Source organism: Simochromis diagramma, unplaced genomic scaffold (assembly GCF_900408965.1).
Source record: "Simochromis diagramma unplaced genomic scaffold, fSimDia1.1 OVJJ01000802.1, whole genome shotgun sequence".
Lineage (NCBI taxonomy): Eukaryota > Metazoa > Chordata > Actinopteri > Cichliformes > Cichlidae > Simochromis > Simochromis diagramma.
Genome location: NW_024387492.1, coordinates 6364373 through 6372721, shown reverse-complemented (window position 1 = coordinate 6372721; position 8349 = coordinate 6364373).

The following is an 8349-nucleotide window of genomic DNA, read 5'->3' as shown; positions in this document are numbered from 1 at the left end:
ACACACACACACACTGGCCATTGTTACAATAGCAAGCAGGTTGCTGACACTATTATTGGTGTCTCAGTGAGAATTTGGGGGCTTTTTGAAACAAAGCTGGGTATTGCTTTTATCAAGTCATTTCACAGAAATATTAAATCATATATTTCATTTTTATATTAAATTAAATCTTGAGTCGTGTTATGTTTTTGTGTATATTTCACCTAGAAACACCTCCAGCTGGACTGGACCAATAAGATAAGTGGTTTCAGAGGCCATAGGTCGGGACATAGGACTACAATGTGCTCTATATATTAAAGGAATTATTGCACGTTTGCTTTTTTGCCAAGAGTTACAGCAGAGAAGGCCGATGCTACGCTAGTGTCTGAAATCTGTGAAGCTGTCAACGGCTTATTAGCTTAACTTAGCACAAAGACTGGAAATTGTCTCCATCGAAAATTATTGAAATCTGCTCAATAAATCCTCTTAAATTCCTGATTTAACTTTGATGATTTGCAACCTCACAGAAAAGACATAAGATTACTGCCAGGAAACAGGTACTACAAAAGGTATACCTTCCTAAAATTGCAACTTGTTGTCATTAATTAATGACTGTTTAATTAAACACCGGTGCTGATAAGGTGTTGGTAGTTTTAGTTAGCGTTAGACATAGTTAGGTCATTTTAAAAGTTTCTGCCAAACTAAGCTGCTTCTTCCTCTATTTATAGTACAAATTATATATTGTACTGTGTATAAATAAAAATTACTGGTTGATGTAAGTCTTGCCACTCAGGCACTTATTTGGGAAGATATTTTGTAACATTGCCTAAATTAATTTTAATGATGATGGTGATTAGGACAGAAAAAACCTTGTAACATAGCAACTTTGAAGTCACTGGTTTATCTGGTTTATGGTCCAGTTTTAAAGCCTCCAGTTTAGCTGTTTTTCTCCCCTCTTTCCCCAAACTGGATGGAAACATATCACATATTACTCTGAAATTACAGAAAATTAACGCATTATGTTACTTGATGTTCCCTACAGAGAGTAATTTGTTACACTACTCATTAAGTTTCTTTTGTGCCATGCAACTTGAAGACAGAATCTTGCCCTAATGAGGTAACACACTGCATCTTTCTTTAAGTGTTTAGGTACACTGCCTGGCCAGTCGCCATCTGGATTTAACTAAGCAAATAAGTAAGAGCCTTCCTCTGGATAATCACCGCAGTGATTAATATGTTTCAGCTGGCAACAGGTTATTTAATCCTAAATGATACAGCAAGCAGCTTCTTATATCTTAATCAGCTGTGGTCATGGAAACACAGGTTACTCAACTCCATTTATCGGCCTGCATCAAGCAGATATGGAGATTGCTGAAACTGCTAAAACTGGGTTAATAATTGTCCAACACTTTATGAAATCCCTGAAGGATGAAGGTGAACCCTCGTCTTTGAGGGGAAAACGTGGTTGTGATCGGGGGTCATTTTTTGGTGAAATCATCCGTACAATTCAAGGCTATGTTTAATAGTGTACGTAAAAGCATTTCCACTTGTTCAAGAGAACTTGAGGATTTGGGACTAAATAACTGCATAGTTGTAAGAAAACAAGTTATCCTTCAGGCTAATCATTACAAAATTTGCATATAGATTAGCACATCTCTTTAGACTGAGGGAGGAAGCACTATGGCATTTCTAGAGTCTCTTTGGATTGTAGGCAAAACTTCACAAGGGATCAACCAGTGTTAATCACCATTATGTTATACTGTATGTTATAGTTTGACACTAACAAAAAACACTGCAAATTTAAACATTTTCTTATTCTTTAAATGTTGGTTACAGCCCTTGGCTTGTGCAGATGTAATTACATGCTCCAGGTCCAAAGACTGCCGTTGGTTATGAAAAGAGCTAAACAGAATCCTGCACACCGCTTGCAACAGGACTGAGTCCAGTTCGTCGGGTCTCACTTATGAGGGTTTTATACTCTTCGTGTCCATGAGTCTATTAGAGTCTGCTTGGGACCCAGTCACGCAAATTTCATAATCGGACAGTGAGCGTGAGGCCCAGCAGACTGCAAGCAGAGTTCACAGAAATAAAACAGGAACGACTACTCAGCCGTTGGGTTTCCGGCTGTTTGTGTCCGCAAATGAGTATAACCGAGGCTTTAGAAGGTCACATCTGTCCTGCTATCATTGAAAACTTTGCACATTGTCACTGCTTTAGCTTAAAGTTTGACAGTCCTTGGGGCCTCCCACTGGCATGGGACCCCAGTCAGTTGATATGTCTTGTATCCAGAGAAGAACCCATGTAAACGAGCCAGAGCCAGCCAGTGGAATCAAACCTAGGAACTTCTAGCTGTGAGGTGACAGTGCTAACCACCATACCACAGCATAAATGGGTGGATCACATGAGTAGATAAAAACTCAATAACTCTGCCGTTTCAGTTTTTGTTCTTGGGTGTAACCTTTTTAAAAGTTAGCCATTTTATTACAGTGGTGGTGGTGGTGGAGAGGGCATGTATGGGGTCTGAATCCCCTCAGGAGCTGGTTTTAAGTGGCAATTCAAGGAAAAGGTTTCGTTTTTTCAGCCCTGGAGGTTGGCATGAGAGGACTGTCAATTTCCAAGAAAAGGGCAATTTTTTAAAATGTCAAACTAATTATTGACAGCCAGAGAGCAGTCTGGGGGAATTAACATTAGCCTGAACAGGAGAGGTGGAAAGAATACGGGTATATTATTAGTTAACATACATTTGTGTGCCTGGATGTGTGTTTGTGGGGAAAAAAATAACAGTACACATTCCTGTATAAAATAGACCCAAATCAGTCCAAGCACAACTGTAACACTTTGCAATAAAAGCAACTCAGTGGTTTGTTTTCTTTATTTGACTTTTTCTTTTTCCTCTTCTTCTTTTTTTGGTAGTATTCAACATTTTAATTTTTAAGGATTTGGAAGTATTTGGTTTTAGACAGTAACAATCTTTGCAGCAAATTATAGTTACTTACAAAAAAATCTTCACCTGTATCAATACTTTGGGGATCATTTTTAATCTGCTCACAGCTGAATTTGCCAAACTGGAACAATCTGTTCAGTAGCACACCTCAGTCCCGTGCTCCCCGTTTTGAGTCGACAGATATTGTCACATTATTTACCGTTCCATGATATTCTCAAATAACTTCGGCAACTGCTCGTAGCCCGGGATACGTCAGCGAAATGAGGAGGATATTAAATTTGCTGGTGGGGTTTGTCAACCTGAGAGCGCTTTTCTGTCACAAACAGCAGCAATGAAAGGTAATCTGCCTTTCCATGCAGCTGTCGTGATCAAAGGAATCGCACTCCCATGACTATCATGCACAACAACCCACACAGACACATGCACAATGAGGCACGTGGATGCACCATGACACTTACTTGCACCAGCGCCGGCAAAACGAAGCTCGGGGCGTGCAAACGCACAAACACTTACATCGACTGCACAAAGCAAATCTCACCACAGCTCGATTTTGTGTGTTTTCCTTAAGAAGCTTGGCTGGAAGAATGGACACACACACACACACAAACACACACTCAAAGCAGCTGCACAGCAGAATCCAACAAGGGAGTAAGTCATCAGTCGAAGCTCCCACACCATTTAAACCTGCAGTGTGAGAGAAAAATGTTTCATTTTGGCACATTTTTAGACTTTTTTTTTCATCTCTCTCCAGCATTTAATACAGCACTCAAAGAGGCTTGTAACTCTAATGTCGATTTTAATTTCTTCAAATAAAAACAGATGTGGCTCCTGCTGTGGCTCCAGTGTGGTTTCAAAGTGTGTGCAGCTGACAGTCTAAAATATTCAACATTTCTCCAAACATTTTTGCAGGCACAAGATTTTTTTTTCCTCCAGAGGTTCACTTGACTGATCTGAAGACAGCAGCTAAGCCACAGAAAATTTGAGACAAATAGGAACGCAGTAGCATTTTTGCTGGTCTCCAGGTCGTTTTCCACCTGCTCCAGTGTACTACAGTTTGTCACAGATGTGCTACTGCAGTCTAACCCATCCACTGTACCAGACCCCCCCTTCCTGCCTCCCAAAGGAAATTACCTAACCCTCCTTTCATGCTTTAGTCATCCCACCCGGGCTGCTGCACCATCCCTCCTGGCTCGACTCCCAAAGCACTCCTTAGCCCTTACATTGAGAGTCCCCTTTCCCCCCACCCCGTCTACTAACACAGTCCCACCACTGGCTTCACAAGGCTGTGTGTTGAATACAAAATCTGGTGTGCCAACCTCCAACCCGTAGCCCAAAGTGTAGTTGTGCACGTCAGGCTGTGATCTGCATTCTGTCGTTACCTGCCACTTTGCTTTGCTCTCCCTGCGGCAGGCTGGTTATCCTTCCTCTCTAAAGGTGGAATCAGCAGAGTCACTTGCTATTTTCCATCATAACCCCCAAAACCTGTCTGTTCAATAAACATGTTACATCACCTCTGACTTAAATCTTCTTCTTTTTTATGTTTATTTCCCCGTCTCTGGTGCCTCGCTGCTGTATTTTATACATCAGCACTCAGAAGAGGAGGTAATCCACAGATTCTGTTTGCGGTTATGTCTTTTAGAGAAGAGGGAAAAGTGCTCTTTAATTAAAAGGAAGCGAAAGACAACAGGAAAGACAGAAGAGAGAGCGATAATGACAACAAGCACCATTAAGAAACGCAGTAGGTACAATAGAGACTGTATGTAAAACAAGAAGCTGAACACTTTGTTGATTTGTGATGTTAAATATAGGTCAAAGTAGTTTGTAAAAGCCGGAAGACTTCTTTATTTTACTTTGAAAATACCCAAGCACCACTGTTTCACATCATTCTCTTTAAAAAGCTAATAAGAGCACTGAGCAGCAACAATTATTTTGATCAGGTACATTTTAAATCAAAGCCTGATTAATTATTCCAGTCCTAACATTTCCCAAATTGTGATCAGAATTTCCCGAGGGAATGAAACGAACATTTTCTAATATTTACAAAGATGCAGCAAATGAGGTAAATTATAGCTGCTATTTCTTTCATTTTTTTTTTTCAATCTTTGTTGTTTCTCTCCAGGGGGAGAAATTTTGGTTGGCTGATCTGTCACTCAGCAGTCAGTCAATCCTCACGGAGATAGCTTAAACTGCCGTTTGAAGTAACACTATGAGGCTTTTTTAATGGAGACCTCAGTGCTTCCCAGAAGACAAAGCTGACTGACTGGGTCATCTCCTGAATTTTGAATGAAATCTTTCAACAAATATATTCTACAGATCTGGTGCACTCGTACCTCTTCTATGTCTTCGGTGAGCTCCTATCTTCCCTGGGCAAATTTCACATTTTTACCATCATAGTTTAGATTTATGTTTTCCAAACAACATAAAGAAAATATCTTAGGACATTCCCATTGATCTCAGCTGGGTCTAAACAGAAGATTACACAAAATATCAACATTAACAAGATCTAAACATCTAAATGGTGATGCAGCTGTGAATATTTAGCATACGGATATTTGGTCGGGGTGGGTGTGGCTCATGAGGAAGAGCAGGTCATCCACTGATAGTAAAGTTGGTCATTCAGTCTCTGCTAGCATGCCAAGTATCCTTGGAAAAGACACAGTACTAAACTGAATTGTTCCTGGTGAATTCATTAGAGTGTTAAAGTTAGGTCGAAAGCACTTAAATGTAGAAAAGCATGCTTGTATGGAAGTGTGCCAATGGCTGAATGAGACATGTTGTCAAGAAGAGCTGAAAAGAACCAGGCCATTATCATGCACATACAGTATATATAACATTTTTAAAATGCCGTAAATTAGCATTTTCATATTGGACTAGAATGTCTGGACCTAAAAGTAAACCCAGACAAATGTTACCGGTTTAACTGTTGTATTTATAGGCAGGGTTATCCAGAATGCAAGTTTCACCTGGGGAGTGAAGGTGAGTGTTGACAGGTAAGCGTAACCTGCAGTGCTTGTGTGTTCTGTTTGGGTTACAGTAGGCAGGCATGTAAATTCTTCAGGCAGGAACTTATTCATTTAAGCGGGCAGAGAGCTGTCCTGGCCAGTTAGGTTTTTACAGGTGAGAATTTCTATTCAGGGAATTTCCCAATCAAGACACCAACTGTTTGAATCAGGAGAGAACTAGGAAGGAAAATGAGAGCCCAAGATTCTCACTCTGTATTACTGGTGGTAGCACAGAAGTGTTAGTCTGTCAGCAGTCATTGTACTCTGACATGACCAGCAGAGCAAATGATGAAGCACAGGACAGTCTGTGGTCTAAAACGAGACATCTGCTGGGAGATGTATGTCTCATTGATGTTCTGTGCTGTTAAACATGACATGGCATTATAGTCTTGAAACAATTCGGATTTTTTTTTTTGCCTGTTCTAAATGTTGCTTTTGTAAAACAAGAACCTCTGAGCCCACATAAAGTTTTTCTACAAGTTGTGCACATGTAATAACTTTAAGTTTCTCAGTTGGCTTGACAGTGTCCTTTGAATGTTCTTTGAGATTGACTTTAAATGAAGGCAGGTCGCATGATTGCAGACTTTGCTCGGCAAGACGTTTTGATGTTAAGTTCAAGAGGAATTTAAGATTTGAGCAGCAATGTGGAGTTTATTCAAGTTGGATTTGCTTTAAAGATGCACACTTTTACGTTTTGCATGTCCTTGTGCTATCCCAATTGAATATCCCTGATTTTCCCAATCCAGGCTCCGACTGCTTCTTTCACCAGGAATCAGCAACCAAACACACCAGGAGGTGAAAAGCGAGAACCCGAGGTTAAGCAAAGCATAAGATAAGCACAGGTCTGATTACTGCTGCTAAGTACAACGATCTGGCGGAGACTGGTGGAAGAGCCTGGTTTTCAAATCCCCAGCAGGTAACAGAGAACAGGTGTGCTGAAGAGGCTGCAGCTGGAGTGGGAATACCTGCCGAGCACTGCCAGGAAAAGAAAGCGGGACGGCTGTGTCTGCTAGGCTATGACAACCATTTAGCTGGAGGCCTATAGATGGTAGGGGATGCCACCCACTGGTTGGTGGATTACTGTTTTGGAAGCTTTTGGGATTTTAGTAATCGGTTTGTGGAGCGAGATGGCACAATATTTGGAGGAAAGTCTGTGGCTAAAGGCATAGACCAGGTGTGTCAAACATAAAGCCTGGGGGCCAGAATTGGCCTGGCAAAGACTTGAAGCTGGCCCATTGGATAACTTTGGAAAATGTAACATTTGATAACTTTCCCTACTGATAACCTCCATAGCTAATTATACTACACTAAAGTAAGTCAAACATATAGCAGATGGTAGAAAAGTTCCTGCGTTTTCACACTATAGAAATGTCACTTCAGATTAAAGTGGGCTCCATGTGGCTCATGATGTAAAATGAGTTTGACACCCCTGCCATACTGCTGCAAATACTTGCTAATTGCTAACATATGAATCATTTAAAATTGTAATTTCAGCCAACTAATCAATATTTACATCCAATAGTTGGCCCATCTAAGCTCAGACATAGAGTAGCAGCTTCCATGTTCATCATTATGAGTTAAATATTTGTATTTAGAGCTCACTATGAATGTGATTGTTCAGTTTGTTCGGATCATAGGCAGTGAATGGTTTGGACTGCTCATTTCAGAAACTTAATTAAAAAGTATTGCTGTTGTATAAACAACAATAAGATAAAAAACAACAACAACAACAAAAAAAAAGAAACCCCACTGTGGATATGAGCAGCCTCTGCTTCTCTGTGGTCGCCTTAATCGCCTCCCCCCTCCATCCCCAGCTTGGTAAGTGAAGGGAAGGGAGTGCTATTTAATCAGAAAAAGTGTCACATTAATTCAGACAAATTCAAGCAATCTAGTTTTCTAATAAAGCTGTCATATTTGCATCCGGTGACTTACGCTCACCATCGTTTTAGATTAATTCCCGTCACAACCTTTTGATTTATGAATGCATAATAACTCAGGGCAATGTCTGTGACAGTGCGCGCTTTGTGTGTGTGTGTGTGTATGTGTGTGTGTGTGTGTGCGTGAATGTGTGTGCATCTGTGCCTACAAAGCGTTGACTTTTAATCTTACATGTTGCTTGTTTCTAGTCGAGAGAAAATCTCATTCTGAGATAATTGAGTGTGTTAAGAGGAGGAGATCAGACTCCTGGTGCGAAGGAACACAAGTTGCATCACTGTTCCCCTGTTTTAGAGCAACCTCTCATCTGTGCTTATCTGCTTGCCATTCATATCAAAGGATCAAATACATAAGAATTTCTTCTCCCCACTTGACATCGTCTTTCCACATCCATTCTTTGCTTATGAAATCCAAAGGTCAGCGTCTGCTTTTTGCAGCATGCACACACAGGAAATCATACATTCTCCCTTGTAGTTGTTTTTTTAGTAA